This window comes from Schistocerca serialis, chromosome 6, assembly GCF_023864345.2.
Source record: "Schistocerca serialis cubense isolate TAMUIC-IGC-003099 chromosome 6, iqSchSeri2.2, whole genome shotgun sequence".
Classification (NCBI taxonomy): domain Eukaryota; kingdom Metazoa; phylum Arthropoda; class Insecta; order Orthoptera; family Acrididae; genus Schistocerca; species Schistocerca serialis.
This window is the reverse complement of record NC_064643.1, coordinates 687,673,864-687,692,995: the sequence shown is the minus strand read 5'-3', so window position 1 is coordinate 687,692,995 and position 19,132 is coordinate 687,673,864.

Genomic DNA, 19,132 nt, shown 5'->3' with positions numbered 1-19,132 from the left:
TCGACAGAATTTACAAATGCAGGTAGCGACAGTCCCGAAATTGGAAAGGTTTCTGCAGAAAGGGAAGCATCGGTATAATCCTCCATCCTTATTCCTCTTAGCGTAGCCTCTAAAAATCTCAATGTCCTCGGCACATTCATATCTTCCACATTTATGCATAAATAGCAGATTGTTCCACACGCATTCAACACATAACGCTTTACGTGTCACCTCACAGCAATGCCAGCATCCATTGTGGACACAACAGTCGTCATTCCGCCTAGTAAACACGAACACTGTGGATACAACAATAACATTTGTCGTTTTCGACCATGTTTATGTCACCTCTTTCATAATACCCAATATCCTCCAAACCCATGTAGGTGTGATATCGAAGCTAGCACCAGTCTGTCTAGCAGCATCTAAAACTGTGATTCATCGTTAATGTCAGTCTTTCCCCGCTCCGATTCTGTTCCACTAGTAAGTCACAATTGAACCAAGTTTGGCTGAAATTGCTCCAGAGTCCCTAACGCACAACCCACCAACTTCCCACTCGCACCCACACATACATGAGTGTGACGAAAGTGTTTCTCACGCTGTACGTTCTCCTTGATAGTAAGCCATGGATGTAGCACAAATACTGTGAGCATCAGAGAGATGTGTTTTACGTACCACCCTTCCCCACCACCACCCTCATTCTAGGCTTAAACGTCATTTGAAGGGTTATCTGTCAGCGTAATGACACACTGAACTATGGATTCGACAAAAAACAGACCGTTTTGAACTATTTTACATATCCATCCCTAATGATGCTTGGAGTGTTTTGATCGAGATTAAATTTGTACCAAGGTAGGTTTAAATTGTTTGAGGGTTGCCAGAGTCATGCTTTGTATATCACCAATTTCGCACACTTACCGCAACAATAAGGAGTTCTAAGGCTGCTGTACTCACATTTTCCCTCCTGTAACAAAATAATATGTGTATCAGTTTTAGTATTAAATTGCTCCACACTCTCCAGACATAGCCTAAAAGATACACACACACAGATACCTATTTACAGCCATTCTCACCAATTTAGCATACATAGATTACGCAGTCACATTTGTGGTATTGTAATTTGTATTTCACCATCGTATGTTTAAATATTTTTGAGTTTTGTGCTTGCTCTGACTGTTCCTACCGAGATTTATCAGGTTCATATGTTTAATTTTCACCCTCATCAACATTAATAAGCAAGAATATATCTGCCTTAATTTTTTTGAGATGCTGATGTCGTGAGATCACGTTTTTCTCTATTGAATTTTTCTCGACCACTCGAATAACGTCAGGTACCGAAACTGATGGCACAGTGAACGCCAGTGCTGCTGATTTTGCTGTCGTTAAATGGTTCCTGCAACGAGAGACTGTCTCGATAGGAACGTATAATCAGGCATTTATGCTTCATGTTATTATTCGTATGTATTTTCATACCATGTTGTATGAATATTTGGCATGTGTCGGTAGAGAGACGACTTTACAATTGTCGCAGACTTTTTTTAATTACTCACACGTAGCCTGACTGTGTGCTTGTGAAAGAAGTCGCGTTAGCTGTTCGTCGGTAAGACACGTGACGGTCGAACTGAGTAGACTCTGAGACCGCGTGAGAACAGTTATTTTCTTGGACGGAATAGGCGTCTGAATGAGTGGAAACGGGAACATTCGAGTGGAGGACACCACCTCTTAGCAGCTCCTGATTAATACTTGCTATCCCACGCTAAGCTTACGAGAGAGAGAGAGAGAGAGAGAGAGAGAGAGAGAGAGAGAGAGAGGAGGGGGGGGGCAGGAGAGGGAGGGAGAGATAGAATTGACTTCGTAATACTTCCGACGCCCGGTGTGGTCAAGCGGTTCTAGGCGCTTCAGTCTGGAACCGCGCGACAGCTACGGTTGCAGGTTCGAATCCTGCCTCGGGCATGGATGTGTGTGATGTTCTTAGGTTAGTTAGGTTTAAGTAGTTGTAAGTTCTAGGGGACTGATGACCTCAGATGTTAAGTCCCATAGTGCCATTTGAGCCATTTTTTTGTAATACTCCCGTCATTACAGATCTTTTCTAAGATTGACTGTGTGAGCCATATTTTGTACATAGATTAATGAAGTTATAAAACTTGAAACTTGTCTTTAGTTGTGCTTCTTCCACGTCGACGTGGCATTGAGCCGACCAGCATCTCGTAATTAACACGTCACCTTGATTGTTGATCATATAAATGCTTTGCCTTGAAATACACTGGTGTCCAAAATTGAAGCAACAAACAGAAATTTTGCAAGGATGAGTTTATTTTGCCAGAAAACAGGTGATACTAAAGTAGAAACAATGCAAAGAATACAGAACTAAAGACCTGCAACACGCATAACGATAGACAAAAATGTTCCCTATTTTTTCCAACTTAACGGATTTGACACCTATTCCGATAACTGGTTAATGTGTTCAGTATGGGGTGTAACCACAAAAATGGTTCAAATGGCTCTGAGCACTATGGGACTCAACTGCTGAGGTCATTAGTCCCCTAGAACTTAGAACTAGTTAAACCTAACTAACCTAAGGACATCACAAACATCCATGCCCGGGGCAGGATTCGAACCTGCGACCGTAGCAGTCTTGCGGTTCCAGACTGCAGCGCCTTTAACCGCACGGCCACTTCGGCCGGCAGGTGTAACCACCTCTGGCAGCAATACAGGCCTTACAACGACGGGGCATGCAGTAAATGATATCATCGGTGTCACATTGAGGCAGTAATGCGCATTACTCATGTAGAGCTGATCACCAGTCTTGGAGAGCGGTTGGTGGACGCAGACTCGAAGCAACCCATCTCCCTAGTGTATCGCAAATGTGCTCTATGGGTTTCAATTCAGGAGAGCGAGCAGGCGACGCCATGCGTGCAGTATCTTCCCATTCCAAGAAAACATCAACCACCCATTCTCAATGAGACAGAGTATTATCTTCCAGCAATACAAAGTCTGGGCCCACAGCACCACGCAACAAGCGCAAATGAGGTCCCGAGCCCGCATCTCGTGGTCGTGCGGTAGCGTTCTCGCTTCCCACGCCCGGGTTCCCGGGTTCGATTCCCGGCGGGGTCAGGGATTTTCACTGCCTCGTGATGGCTGGCTGTTGTGTGCTGTCGTTAGGTTAGTTAGGTTTAAGTAGTTCTAAGTTCTAGGGGACTGATGACCATAGATGTTAAGTCCCATAGTGCTCAGAGCTATTTGAACCATTTTTTTGAGGTCCTGAGATCTCGTCTCGATACCTAAGAGCAGTTAAACCTTGCCGATTCAGCCTTAAAATTTCGCCGGCCGCAGTAGCCGTGCGGTTCTGGGCGCTGCAGTCTGGACCCGAGCGACCGCTACTGTCGCAGGTTCGAATCCTGCCTCGAGCATGGATGTGTGTGATGTCCTTAGGTTAGTTAGGTTTAATTAGTTCTAAGTTCTAGGCGACTGATGACCTCAGAAGTTAAGTCGCATAGTGCTCAGAGCCATTTGAACCATTTGAACCTTAAAATTTCACGAAAGAGGGGATCGAATAGTAAGCATAATCGCCGCCCACACTACTGGGGATCTTCCACGATATCGGTCTCTTTCCACAATGGTTGGGTACGGAAATCGTAATCCACGTTCCCTCCAGATGCGAATACATCAAGAATCACTCTTCAGATTAAATCTGGACTCATCTCTGAAAGCAACATTGGCCCACTCTTCGACCGCTCAGTTGGCATGTTCACGTCTTCACTCTAAACCTTCCCTTCTGTGAAGACGTGTCAGGGGTAGAAATACCGTCGGTATCCGACAATAAAGGCCACTCCACCAAAGGCTTCTGTATACCGTTTGCGACGTCCACAGGACGCTGCGAGCTCAGGTGCCAGGCGCCGTGCAGTCCTAACGAGGCGCTGTCCTGGCCTTGCAGCCAAATAACGATCCTCTCTTTCTGATGTCACTCGTGGTCGGCCCTGCCCTGCTCTTCAGGGTACATTTTCGGCCTCTATAAACTGTCGCCACATCCGAGAAACAGCAGAACGATTCACATTAAGCCATCGGCAACATCAGATTGCGACTGCCCTGCTTTCATTCCTCCTATGGACCTTCACCGCAGAGTCTGGCAGACATCTTCTCTGCGCCACACTTCACCGTCTGTGACTGTGTACACAGCGACTGTGGGTGTGAGGCCACCCGTCAAATACTACCTCGTTTCACAAGTGCTCTGACGTCATCGTTGCCATTGTTGTCCGTTGACCGGAATGCCATCTTCCATGCAGGACGCAATCGTACGGACATCTGGTTGACAGTTAGTATGATTACATGCTGAATTAAACACAGGACGTTCAAATAGAGGTTTGTGGCTTTGATTTTGGACAGCAGAGTATTTTATTATATTTTATTTTTGTATTTCTAATGCTCTGTGAACTAGAGTATGAAGACGTTTCTTCGTGTTCTCTTGTGTCTGAGTTGAAATGCTTTGCTATAACTGCTTCTCCATCGGCCTGTCCGATTGTTAAGACCCGCTTTTCTAAGGGACTGGCAGACGTATAAAGTAGTATAAGTTACATCACATACTGAGAGTTACAGTCCCTTATCGGTATAAAAAATTGGAGTTTCTGAGTCAACGCAATCAAAACATATTGCCATTTATGTCACATATTATAATACTCGCAAACTGCCTCATCAAAACGTACAGCGTACTCCCCGTTGATCTAAACTGATGAAATTTGGCGAGAAGCAATGCTTCACAGTACAAGTAAAGGAAAAAATCCGAAAGTTGTTAATCTGTAATTATATCACACGAAAAAATACGGCGTTTTTCATTTGTTATCCGACGTCAAAGCAGTTCTCCATTCAGTTGAGTGGGTCGCATTGGTAAAAGTCAAACGTCCCCCAAGGAATGACTTTATTGCTCATATGAGGCGTTTCGGAATTTATCTATCATCAGACATCTTGGAGGGATTACTGCACGTAGATATGGCGTTTCAAGGTGAAACAAACATTCGCAGGTTATCTACTCGCACCGGGCTTTTTTGTTGCGTTAACTGCGGGGAAGTAAACACTAGTTTCTTACATGTGAGTAGAACACAACGAAGCACTTGAAGGGTCGTTTTATAGAACTACATCTCACAAATTTTTCTCTTGTTCATAACATTTCTGAATAGATAAATTAAATGAAAATAGGCTTTGTGAGTTTTGTATTTAGCAAGAGATTTCGTTTTCTTCCGAATGATTTTGTTCTGACGTGCACTATACATAAAGTGTGACGAACATACGTGCATCATCGGATTAGGGAAGGACGGGGAAGGAAGTCAGCCGTGTCCTTTCAAAGGAACCATCCCGGCATTTGACTGGAGCGATTTAGGGAAATCACGGGAAACCTAAATCAGGATGGCCGGACGCGGGATTGAACCGTTGGCCTCCCTGCCTTACGAGTAAAATATTATTTTGGCAGGAGTATCAGAAAGACAATATTCAAAGCAGGGGATCTCATACCTCGAAATAACTTGATCAGCTTCAAGTTAGTCCATTGCGTGATCCCACGTTACGAGACGTAGCACTGCATCGCTTTTCACTCAGCTTCTGCTCCAGCGTAGTAGAGGCTACGAACGGGATTACAGGTAGGTAGGTTGTCCATTGTCCTCTAAATCTAAAGGACTACAAGGATGTTTTACATGTAATCGGGTAAAGAATAGTACAATAGATAGTATGGCAGAGAGAGGCCCGCGTAAGGTCCCACATGTTAGCACAGCCTTCTTCTAGAGAGAAAATTAGATATTCTAAGATGTTCGTGCCAGATGTCGTGTACATCGAAGAATGTACAAGAAAAGCGTGCTTATTGATGCTGAAATGACAAATGTGTAACGCAAATGTTAAATTTGTTTCATGGGGATGTGGAGAGAAGTCTCGTGGCCGTGACGATATCTCAGCCTAGTTGGCAGCAGAGGTGGTACTCACTGGCGGGCGTTATGAAAACCACCATCGGTTGTCACCCCAAACAGCAGGACAGCTGTAAAAGGCGGCAGTCAACCCATTTCCGCACAATTTTCTAGTTTTATCAAGTTCTGCACAGTGTCTGCCCTATGCTTGTGTTATCTTATATTTGTTCGTCATGCGAGGAAGAAAGACCAAACTGTAAACCGGATTGAGTGTGTTTTGTTTTCACTTTTATTACGTTTGATATTCAGCACATCACGCACGTTTAACCACCGTTACTAAACATGGATGATTTCTAGATTCTACGAATGTCATTGCAAATGCTTGCACATTGGTAGATTCACGTGGACTTTCTTGCTTCAAGCTACGTGGCAGTGGCCTGGGTGCGGCAGCAGAGATTAGTTTCAGAAGCTGGCTCGAGGTGCCAGTCTGGCGGGACTTTATCTCCCCGGGATTTCTTAACGTGCGACTTCGCGATTGGATTCCTCCGATTCACGCGCAGGGCACGCGCTCGTTCATATTTTGGAAGTAGAACCAGCGGAAAATTTAAGCGAGGGACACAGGCGTTGCCTGTCCTGGGTTCTGTCACGAGAAAATGCCTCATGCAACTGAAAAATTCGTCGTGTCGCTTGATCTGTTCGATTCCTCCAAACTTTTCTTCTTTGTGCTCGGATGCGAGGCAGGTGCAGAGTTAGTCGTTGTTTTGGGGTCAGCTTTAAACTGTAACACCGACCACCTCAAACGGCAATCGATGTAACGTTACACCTCTGCAAGAAATTTTTGAGAAACTTGTGACTGTGAGATAACCTAATGGGAATAGAACCATCAGGCTTGCATTCGTTTCCGAAACGCTCCAGCAGAGTATAACCAACAGTTAACAGATGGGTCAGAAACAGACTTCTCCCAGCACATAAGCAAGTTGTAATATTACATACTAATATCGGCCGCCAGTCTAATTAGGCATTCCTGTGTCGAGCAATATAATAAAGCAGAAGGCACTGCTAAGACTAACCTAACCTTTCTTGACACACACACTAAACTCTCTTTATATCTGTTCACACTACAACACAGTAACCTAGTTTTCCCGATAAATGTACTACTAACTTGGAAGTCAGACAAAGAAATGGCCAATGAGATATCAAACAGTAACATACGCCTCTCTACAACACCTTAATGAACTAGATGCTGCAGTTTATAGAACCGATCACCAACACACATGAAACTAATAACACTACTAAACAGGGAGAGCATGAAATTATTCTGACTTAAATCAGGGAGTCAATCATCATACTCTATAACATCATTGCTTAGTATTGGGTGTCTATGCCTGTGCATTAACCAACTTGCAATAGTACAGCTAACACAGTAAATATTTCTTTCTTAAGCTCTCTCCCTGCGCGTCCAGGGGTTTGAATAGGACAGAGGAATTCTTGCCTCTTGTAAGAGGCGACTAAAAGAAGTCTCAAACGTTTCGGCCTTCTGCGATGGTCCCCTGTAGGCTTTGACCTCCATTCTCGAAAATTCTTCCGAAGAGTGAGCCAGTTGGGGAAGGGCGCCTTACATGGTGCATCGTGTCCATCCTGCATGGAGACCTTCAGCATTCTTTATCGTTGTGGCTTTGCAGTTCAGCTCATTCTCCATCTGTTAGGCGATGACACCTCCCTGGGTACGTTTTCCTCCATCCACTGTGCAGTATCGTTTTCTGCGCCGATGATGATAATGCGCTTTTTTGCACCTCATATCAAGCACGGTAGCCACTCTGTTGTGGTGGGGCCGCCATGTACTATATTGGTTGTAAGTCCCTGACTACACAGGGATGGCTCAGCTGATGGCTGCGCCGTTAACTCTCCACATATGCCAGAGAATAGATGTCCATCACCCTGGGACATCATGACTCGCAGCAGTGGTTATCCTGACAGGTGGCCTTTGCTGAGGCGGGGTGGCGCCAATGGGGAGGGCCCCTGGTCGGATTGGGTGGCATCAGTGCGGATGACACACCTTGAAGCGTACTACATCATCACTTGCTGGTGGTCAAACATCAGCAGTCTCTAAGGGCTCAACGTCTCAATTTAATGCTCAGAAGTATGACCCCAAATCATTCTCCTCCCTGGCCACACCATGGAAGGAATTCCAGGCTAAGGATGGCAGCAAATCTCATTCTCCCCAGTACCTCATATGTACGAGAGCCAATGGGGAATCCTTCATGTCGATGAAGACTCAGATTTTTGTGGAGCATTCAGAGGACAAGTTTGGGGAGATTGGAGGGATTGTCCAAAATGCAGTCTGGGTCAGTCTTGATAAAAACAGCATCCTCTGCCCAGTCACAGGCACTGTTTGCCCATTACAAGCTGGGGATGTTCTGTTTCCAGCACACCCCATAAGACCTTAAATATGGTCTAGGGTATTGTATTTCACAGGGACCTTCTTTTGCTGTATGATGACGAGCTGCACCCCAACTAAGAGCGACGACGTGATCATTTTGTCTGGAGCGTCCATAGGGGTCCGAAGAATAATCAGGAGGCCACCGGTCCCTTCATCTTGGCCTTCGAGGATGACACATTACCCGAGATGGTTAAGGTGATGGTAGATTGCTGTAAATATCCCTCACCCGAAGCAGTTCTTTAGGTGCTTGAATTTGGGCACATGTCTTCCCACTGTACTTTCAGTGTCATATGTCGCGACTGTCGACGTCCATCACATCCCAATACTCCACGTGTCCTGCCTCCCATCTGTGTCAATTGAGAGAGCAATGTTCCCCTTGCTCATTGGACTGCAGGATTCTACAGAAAGAACAGAAAATTATGGAGTACGAGACCCTTGACCAACAGACCTACACTGAGGCTAAGAGGAAATCTGAGAGGCTCCATCCTGTGTGTCTGACATCATCTTATGCCACCACTACAACAATGGTTCCGGCTCCATCCATTCCACAAGACCACAGCTGCCCCCTTGATGGTGGAGGGCAGTAATATCCGACTTGCTCCCACACCACCTACTTTGGGAGCAATGCCTTCCCAACCTTTAGGGACACCAGTTCCAATTTCTTAGCCAAAGAAGCGTCAGTCTTCTTCGACTCCTCTCGCTAGAAAGGGTCCCTTGTGTCCCTCCCTTCCCAGGTTTCTACCAGTAGGAAAGACACCTGCCAGTGGCTGAAGCACTCAAAAGCAGCTGGTAGTAGGGCTTCAAGATCCTCCTCAGTCCCAGAGAGCGAATCAGTGAAGCTTTCCCACCAGAGAAACCCAAGGAGTAATGAGAGAAATCTAAAAAGAAGACCCCCAAGAACAAGGAAATTGAGGTGGCACTCACACCACTGCTACCTACAAGCTCTGCCTCTGAGAATAAGGTGGAGATTCTGACGTCCACTGAGGACCTATATCTCACCAGACCTTCAGACACAATGGATACAGAATGCATTTAATGTTGACAGTTATAAATTAGAGGAGCTTGCCAGAGACTGCAGCAGTTGGAGCAGTCGAGGATGACAGCAAGTTCCTCCACCTTGACTCAACAATTCAGCTGTGAAACGAGTGTGCAGACAAGCTCCTCCGACAAACTTATCTTTTGGGATGGTGTGCAACTGCCACAATCGTGGACACCAAGTGGCCTCTCACATTGGTCTCCTGAGTCATCAAAGAAAGTGCCTGCGTTACGCTACTTAAATCTTGCCTTAGGATGTATTGGCGATTGACGAGATATGTGCAGCACAAAAAGTTGTATTTGACTGTAGATACAAAATGTAACGGTGCCCTAACGACAAGAACAGAGTTATAGTAACAGAGTACCTGTAGCGATCAAAAATAATCACAAGGAGATCAGCCCGAGCTCTCGGTTTCGTAGCGTCGTGAGTTTTGGAAACAAGGCGTGACAGGACTCGTCATGGCAGAAGGCAAAGCTTGTGACTAGTAATGCAGGCAGCAGGCGGATCTGCCTCGGAGGCCAGCGAGGCCAGTGATGCGCTGAACAGACGTTGCTACGCTGCGCTACGTGACACGCGTCTGTCGCAGGCGCTGTCAGCCCCTGGTAGACAGCAGACAGCGGACGCCCCAGGGCTCTGTGCTGGGCCCGGCAGTAGTGAAGCAACCGCCGGCGGCACACGGCAGCAGCTAATCATACCGGCGCGCAGCACCGCGGGCTACAGGGCCACCGCTCTGCTCGACTGCCGCCTCAATCAGAATGTCTGGCGTAGACCTCCAACACAAACACTACGGCCAGGGAAGCTGCAGCCGTTATGCAGAGCCCAAACTCAACAGCTTATGGTGTTGTCCACGGCCGCGGCGCTTCTCAGATTATTAGTTCCTTGGCCGCTGCAGTACGACACAGCCATTACGTTGTCAAATAAAGGTCAGAGTGCAAAATTATTGATAAATCGTGTCCAACCATATTCACGTCGCTCTCCTTGCTCCCACCCTTGCCAAACTAGACGTTAAAGTACATAACTGCCTCTGCGCTAGTATGATTCTGTAGGCATATGTATTATTTTTGTGGTAGCATTTCTTGTTGTTCTTCTTCCTAAACTGTAATACAAAGGCAATTCCAATATCGATACAAAAGTGATCTAACGAATAAAACTACTGCTCCTACCACTACTGCTGCTGCAGCTACTAACACTACACACCACCACCACTATTGCTGGTACTGGTAGTATTAGTAGTAGTAATAGTAATGGTCGTACTAAAAACAGTATTTTCAACTTCACTGATGTTACGCCTTTTGATAACATAGTTCAAGCTCTCTGGGTTGCTATATGGAAAGGGACTGGAGGGAAGACAGCAAAAATGTATGTAGGGATAGTATAACAAACCGGGAAATATGTGTCTATATTACAAAAGCAAGGAGTACCAAAACGTTCATAGAGGCCTAAGAAACATGAACCACTAAGGTAGTCAATAGCAATATTAAACAAATGCGGGTACCGTAAGTTCCCCCTTTCTCCAGCGGTCCGATTTTTTAGAAGCCTTAACGCCACGTACATCAGTATTTACAATACCTGTTTAACTGACATCTTTACTTGTCTTCGGAGACAGCACAGCATTGATTTTACGTGATCACTACTGGGCTGTCTTTCACACACACAAGACAATTAACATTGAGTGTTAAAGACGGTCTGGTTGTATCTGTCCGTTCAATATAATTTTGGAGGTTTGTAGGCATAAAATACAGCGAACGTAAGGATATTTACATGATGCACAGAAACGAGAGAGCAGCTACAAGAGTCGAAGGGCATGAAAGGGAAGCAGTAGTTGAGCGGGGAGTGGGACTAGCTACAGCCTGTTCACTAAAGAATAAAGAAAAACCGAAGAGTAATAAAATCTTGCAGGTTTCCCGATGCCATTCTGATTCTGTCAGAAATGGTAAAAGACTTCAAAGAGCAGTGGAAAGGGGTGGACAGAAACTCGAAAAGAGATTAGAAGGTGAACAATAAAACTGTAACAAAGGTAATGGGTTGTAGGCCAATTAGAATTGGAGATTCTGAGGGAATTGGGTTCAGAATCACAACGCTAAAAATGTTGTTGTTGTTGTTGTTGTGGTCTTCAGTCCTGAGACTGGTTTGATGCAGCTCTCCATGCTACTCTATCCTGTGCAAGCTTTTTCATCTCCCAGTACCTACTGCAACCTACATCCTTCTGAATCTGCTTAGTGTATTCATCTCTTGGTCTCCCTCTACGATTTTTACCCTCCACGCTGCCCTCCAATACTAAATTGGTGATCCCTTGATGCCTCAGAACATGTCCTACCAACCGATCCCTTCTTCTGGTCAAGTTGTGCCACAAACTTCTCTTCTCCCCAATCCTATTCAATACTTCGTCATTAGTTATGTGATCTACCCATCTAATCTTCAGCATTCTTCTGTAGCACCACATTTCGAAACCTTCTATTCTCTTCTTGTCCAAACTATTTATCGTCCATGTTTCACTTCCATACATGGCTACACTCCATACGAATACCTTCAGAAATGACTTCCTGACACTTAAATCAATACTGGATGTTAACAAATTTCTCTTCTTCAGAAACGCTTTCCTTGCCATTGCCAGCCTACATTTTATATCCTCTCTACTTCGACCATCATCAGTTATTTTGCTCCCCAAATAGCAAAACTCCTTTACTACTTTAAGTGCCTCATTTCCTAATCTAATTCCCTCAGCATCACCCGACTTAATTAGAGTACATTCCATTATCCTTGTTTTGCTTTTGTTGATGTTCATCTTATATCCTCCTTTCAAGACACTGTCCATTCCATTCAACTGCTCTTCCAAGTCCTTTGCTGTCTCTGACAGAATTACAATGTCATCGGCGAACCTCAAAGTTTTTATTTCTTCTCCATGAATTTTAATACCTACTCCGAATTTTTCTTTTGTTTCCTTTACTGCTTGCTCAATATACAGATTGAACAACATCGGGGAGAGGCTACAACCCTGTCTTACTCCCTTCCCAACCACTGCTTCCCTTTCATGTCCCTTGACTCTTATAACTGCCATCTGGTTTCTGTACAAATTGTAAATAGCCTTTCGCTCCCTGTATTTTACCCCTGCCACCTTTAGAATTTGAAAGAGAGTATTCCAGTCAACATTGTCAAAAGCTTTCTCTAAGTCTACAAATGCTAGAAACGTAGGTTTGCCTTTCCTTAATCTTTCTTCTAAGATAAGTCGTAAGGTCAGTATTGCCTCACGTGTTCCAGTGTTTCTACGGAATCCAAACTGATCTTCCCCGAGGTTGGCTTCTACTAGTTTTTCCATTCGTCTGTAAAGAATTCGTGTTAGTATTTTGCAGCTGTGACTTATTAAGCTGATAGTTCGGTAATTTTCACATCTGTCAACACCTGCTTTCTTTGGGATTGGAATTATTATATTCTTCTTGAAGTCTGAGGGTATTTTGCCTGTTTCATACATCTTGCTCACCAGATGGTAGAGTTTTGTCAGGACTGGCTCTCCCACGGCCGTCAGTAGTTCCAATGGAATATTGTCTACTCCGGGGGCCTTGTTTCGACTCAGGTCTTTCAGTGCTCTGTCAAACTCTTCACGCAATATCATATCTCCCATTTCATCTTCATCTACATCCTCTTCCATTTCCATAATATTGTCCACAAGTACATCGCCCATGTATAGACCCTCTATATACTCCTTCCACCTTTCTGCTTTCCCTTCTTTGCTTAGAATTGGGTTTCCATCTGAGCTCTTGATATTCATACAAGTCGTTCTCTTATCTCCAAAGGTCTCTCTAATTTTCCTGTAGGCGGTATCTATCTTACCCCTAGTGAGATAGGCCTCTACATCCTTACATTTGTCCTCTAGCCATCCCTGCTTAGCCATTTTGCACTTCCTGTCGATCTCATTTTTGAGACGTTTGTATTCCTTTTTGCCTGCTTCATTTACTGCATTTTTATATTTTCTCCTTTCATCAATTAAATTCAATATTTCTTCTGTTACCCAAGGATTTCTACTAGCCCTCGTCTTTTTACCTACTTGATCCTCTGCTGCCTTCACTACTTCATCCCTCAAAGCTACCCATTCTTCTTCTACTGTATTTATTTCCCCCATTCCTGTCAATTGCTCCCTTATGCTCTCCCTGAATCTCTGTACAACCTCTGGTTCTTTTAGTTTACCCAGGTCCCATCTCCTTAAATTCCCACCTTTTTGCAGTTTCTTCAGTTTTAATCTACAGGTCATAACCAATAGATTGTGGTCAGAGTCCACATCTGCCCCTGGAAATGTCTTACAATTTAAAACCTGGTTCCTAAATCTCTGTCTTACCATTATATAATCTATCTGATACCTTTTAGTATCTCCAGGGTTCTTCCATGTATACAACCTTCTTTCATGATTCTTAAACCAAGTGTTAGTTATGATTATGTTGTGCTCTGTGCAAAATTCTACCAGGCGGCTTCCTCTTTCATTTCTGTCCCCCAATCCATATTCACCTACTATGTTTCCTTCTCTCCCTTTTCCTACACTCGAATTCCAGTCACCCATGACTATTAAATTTTCGTTTCCCTTCACAATCTTAATAATTTCTTTTATTTCATCATACATTTCTTCAATTTCTTCGTCATTTGCAGAGCTAGTTGGCATATAAACTTGTACTACTGTAGTAGGCGTGGGCTTCGTATCTATCTTGGCCACAATAATGCGTTCACTATGCTGTTTGTAGTAGCTTACCCGCATTCCTATTTTCCTATTCATTATTAAACCTACTCCTGCATTACCCCTATTTGATTTTGTGTTTATAACCCTGTAGTCACCTGACCAGAAGTCTTGTTCCTCCTGCCACCGAACTTCACTAATTCCCACTATATCTAACTTCAACCTATCCATTTCCCTTTTTAAATTTTCTAACCTACCTGCCCGATTAAGGGATCTGACATTCCACGCTCCGATCCGTAGAACGCCAGTTGTCTTTCTCCTGATAACGACATCCTCTTGAGTAGTCCCCGCCCGGAGATCCGAATGGGGGACTATTTTACCTCCGGAATATTTTACCCAAGAGGACGCCATCATCATGTAATCATACAGTAAAGCTGCATGCCCTCGGGAAAAATTACGGCTGTAGTTTCCCCTTGCTTTCAGCCGTTCGCAGTACCAGCACAGCAAGGCCGTTTTGGTTATTGTTACAAGGCCAGATCAGTCAATCATCCAGACTGTTGCCCTTGCAACTACTGAAAAGGCTGCTGCCCCTCTTCAGGAACCACACGTTTGTCTGGCCTCTCAACAGATACCCCTCCGTTGTGGTTGCACCTACGGTACGGCTATCTGTATCGCTGAGGCACGCAAGCCTCCCCACCAACGGCAAGGTCCATGGTTCATGGGGGGGACGCTAAAAATAATCGATAAATTTTACTAACTAGTCAGGAAAATTGTGTCTGAAAAAGAGAAATTTGTCAACATCTAATATCAATTTCAGTGTTTGGAATTCTTTTCTGTAGGTATTTGAACAGAGTACAGCCTTGACAGGAAGTGAAACGTGGACGAAAAACGGTTCAGTCGATAGGAGAGTAGAAGCTCATGGAATCTGGTGCTACAGAAGAATGCTTAGATTCATGAGATGATCATGTAGTTAATGAGGAAGTACAAAATACAATTGGAGATAAAAGAAGTTTATGGCACAAGTTGACTAAAAGAAGGATCAGTTGATGGGACAAATGTTGAGGAATCAAGAAATCGTCAGTGTGACGATGGAGTGAAATCAGTATGCGTGGCGAGGTTGGCGACGCAGAAGTTGTAGAAGGAGACGAAAGCGTGTACTTGTCAAAAAGATACAAACAGATGTGGACTGCAGCAGTGGTTTAGAGGCTTGCTTAGGCTAAGGCAAACGCAGAAAACTGCACCAAATCAGTTTTAGACTGAACACACAAATACAAGGGTAATGTATTCCTCCAGTTGCGAACAGGGCATACAGCGCGCAAAAAAATACTTCCCATTGCTATAACAAAAGAATCTGACATAGGAAGAAAGTGATGTACTTCCGGCACTTACAGAATATCTCAAGTGCTTCTGGGAAAACATAAATGCGATTTTCCTGTTCCTTGCGAAATTTCACTGCAGTTCAAGGTAACAGAATAACACAGCTTTATGTCATATACAATGCGGAAATCCTTACAGGCTATCATTGCTGGGTGGAAAGTTGCAGTTCTAAAAAGGTGTAATTTTCAAAGTGCGAAGGTAATTACCGACTAGCAAGTACATGTACTTCATTTACTTACCGGCTGCGTCTAACAGCTCATTTCGTGGAGTGGAGGCTGTGATTTAAAAGCCCTGCCGTTTCTAATCAAACGGGCGTCACCGTTTCATCCTGCAGCACGCGTCCTCCGAAACGTAGAGAGGGGCGTGCTGGTTCGCTGTTGCGGGGCGACGGCGGATGCGACAACAACAGAGCGCTCTCTCTGTGGACACAACTGCTGTCTAGCGTACCTAGGACTTGTCTGCCGTCTACTGATCGCTATTGCAATTTGTAATTATGTAAAAGCTGTCACATAGTCTAACTGCAATCCACTGCAACCAGTGCTTACGAAGAATTTTATGAACACTCTGCACATACGTGCTGTATACAGAATATGCGTCTTTAAACGCTGTCCTGTCACTAGTTTATTGTCCACTTCGTCAGAATAATTCCTAATCAAAATAGCCAATGTTCCTTTCTGCTTAGAGAATGCTTCAAGGAACGATATCATTTACACAATGAGTTAAATTTCTGAGATTACTAAAAGTATGGTTCAAAGGAGGTAACAATTTGTAATTACACTGAAGAGCCAAAGAAACTGGTACACCTACCTAATATCGTGCAGGGCCCCGCGAGCAGCAGAAGTGCCGTAACGCGAAGTGGCATGAACTAGACTAATGTATGAAACCTGCAGGGCTTTCCATAAATCCGTAAGAGTGGGTGGACATCTCGTCTGAACAGTACGTCGCAAGGCGTCCCTGATATGCTCAGTAATGTTCATGACTGGAGAGTTTGGTGACCATCGGAAGTATTTAAACTCATAAGAGTGTTTCTCGAGCCACTCTGTAGCAATTCTGGACGTGTGGGGTGTCGCATCGTCCTGCTGGAATTTCCCATGTCCTCCGGAATGCACAATGGACATGAATGGATGCAGGTAATCAGACAGGATGCTTACGCACTGTCACTTACGTCTTATGTAGACGTATCAGGGGTCCCACATCACTCCAGATGCACAAGTCCCACACCATTACAGAGCCTCCAACAGCATGAACAGTCCGCTGCTGACATGCAGGGTCGATGTATTCGTGACGTTGTCTCCATACCTGTACAAGTCCATCCGCTCAATACAATTGGAAAAGGGACTCGTCCCACTAGGCAACATGTTTTCAGTCGTAAACAGTTCAATGTCTGTGTTGATTGGCCCAGGTGGAGCGTAAAGCTTTGTCATGCAGTCATCAAGCGTACACGGGTGGACCCTCGGCTCCGAAAGCCCAGATCCATGACGTTTCGTTGAATGCTTCGCTGGCTGACACTTGTTGATGGCCCAGCATTGAAATCTGGAGCAATTTGCGGAAGGGTTGCATTTTTTTCACGTTGAACGATTCTCCTCAGTCGTCGTTGGACCCATTCTTGCAGGATCTTTTCCCAGCTCCAGCGATGTCGGAGATTTGATGTTTTACCGGATTCCTGATATTCACGGTACACTCGTGAAATGGTCGTACGGGAAAATCCCTACTTCCTCGCTACCTCCGAGATGCTATGTGCCATCGTTTGTGTGCTGACTGTAACACCACGTTCAAACTCTTGATAATGTGCCATTGTAGCAGCAGTAACCGATCTAACAACTGCAGACTTATATAGGCGTTGGCGACGGCAGCGCCGTGTTCTGCCTGTTTACATATCTCTTTATTTGAATACTCATGGCTGTACCAGATTCTTTGGCGCTGATATATCTGCAAACTATTTTGCGAGGATTCAAGCTGCTAAGCTTCATGTCGCCTTTTCATACAGCAAACGACGCAATGGGCCTGACGTACTTCAGAACACACGTTGTGGCCTTCTGGAGGTGAATATTTAACCAGCTTTGGAGGGTAGATATAAGTACCAAATCAAAGAGGTCGGCTGGAGTACCCGTGGCATGAACTAACTCACTCCCTCGATTAGGTGCGGCCACTACACATCTCGAAGTAGAGTACATTGTTACCTCGCAGTGGAAGTGCGGGACATGCATCAGCAGAGGCGCCGACGAAGTGCTGTTAACATCAATAAATTTATTCAGAGAAAAATTATTCTATCTATCGGATTTGGTATTGAATTGTGCCAGAAAAAAACTATTCCTGAGGTGCGAACACAGTTTCAAATGAAGGCATAGTTCACTAGATCGTTACGAAAAATCAAACATCGGATTTATAGTGCCCAGTGATTTATTCAGATGAAACAATATTCGTAAAGCTTACAAACCGAAAAATTCATATGGATCTGATCAAGAAAAGTGCCATTCAGTGTTCAACTGTTGTATGCAGAGCGTACTGAAGTGCAGCGTGTGACAGCGCCTCACTTGCGAGAATGCCGCAGTAGTGTACGTTTTCGTCGCAACTGCCTGGATCAAGCACGTCTCTGCTGACAGCATGCCCAGCACTACAGTTCGCTCTTTCACGTAATATATCAATATTTCTCTTATTTAATCAAATTTAAAATAACACATAATCATATACAAATGATGCATACAGTAGCTTAAAAATGTATAAACGTTATTAGTTCATCTGAGACGTGAACTCCTGTCAAAGTATCTGCGGTTGTTGACATCACCCGGCTGCATTCACATAAGTTACTTTCTTACTTCATGTCCATTTAGTGAATATAGTTATTACTACTATTATTACTATTATTAATATTTCTTTCCGTTCTCAGACGTTATGTCTGGTTAAAAATGGAAAATGACGCGGACCTTGATCAAGGGTGGCTTCCTTTTAATTGTGCGGTATATGTTACATTGCATTTAGGAACTTTCGGGTAATTGAACATGTATCAATAATTACAGATTGCTGTAGTTGTATATATACGTTTGGATGTAGCTGTATTGCGTTGATGTACTGGTGGATATTGTGTGGTATAATTCCTGTAGTTGATAGTATAATTGGTATAATGTGAACTTTATCCTGATGCCACATGTCCTTCACTTCCTCAGCCAGTTGGATGTATTTTTCAATTTTTTCTCCTGTTTTCTTCTGTATATTAGTTGTATTGAGTATTGATATTTCGATTAGTTGTGTTAAGTTCTTCTTTTTATTGGTGAGTATGATGTCAGGTTTGTTAGGTGTTGTTGTTTTATCTGTTATAATAGTTCTGTTCCAGTATAATTTGTATTCATCATTCTCCAGTACATATTGTGGTGCATACTTGTATGTGGGAACGTGTTGTTTTATTAGTTTATGTTGTATGGCAAGTTGTTGATGTATTGTTTTTGCTACATTGTCATGTCTTCTGGTGTATTCTGTATTTGCTAGTATTGTACATCCGCTTGTGATGTGATCTACTGTTTCTATTTGTTGTTCGCAAAGTCTGCATTTATCTGTTGTGGTATTGGGATCTTTAATAATATGCTTGCTGTAATATCTGGTGTTTATTGTTTGATCCTGTATAGCAATCATGAATCCTTACGTCTCACTGTATATTTTGCTTTTCTTAGCCATGTGTTGGATGCGACTTGATCGATGTGTGGCTTTGTTAGATGATATGGGTGCTTGCCACGTAGTGTTTTCTTTTTCCAATTTACTTTCTT